We start from the raw sequence: 378 nt of genomic DNA on the forward strand, positions 1-378 counted from the left end.
TCGCCAACCAGCAGCCCAGGCTGCCCAGAGCCACATCCAGCCTGGCCTCGGATGCCTGCAGGGATGGGATGAGCATCCACAGCCTCCTTGGGCAACCTGTGCCACTGCCTCACCACACTCTGGCTAAAAAACTGCCTCCTCACATCCAACCCAAACCTCCCCTGGCTCACTTTAAAGCCATTCCCCTTGTCCTGTCACCACCCACCCTCACAAACAGCCGTTCCCCTCCTGTTTATCCGCTCCCTCCAAGCACTGAAGGCCGCAATCAGGTCTCCCTGCAGCCTTGCCTTCTCTTCTCTTCTCTTCTCTTCTCTCTCTCTCTCTCTCTCTCTCTCTCTCTCTCTCTCTCTCTCTCTCTCTCTCTCTCTCTCTCTCTCT

Source organism: Meleagris gallopavo, chromosome 3 (assembly GCF_000146605.3).
Source record: "Meleagris gallopavo isolate NT-WF06-2002-E0010 breed Aviagen turkey brand Nicholas breeding stock chromosome 3, Turkey_5.1, whole genome shotgun sequence".
In the NCBI taxonomy this organism is placed as follows: Eukaryota; Metazoa; Chordata; class Aves; order Galliformes; family Phasianidae; genus Meleagris; species Meleagris gallopavo.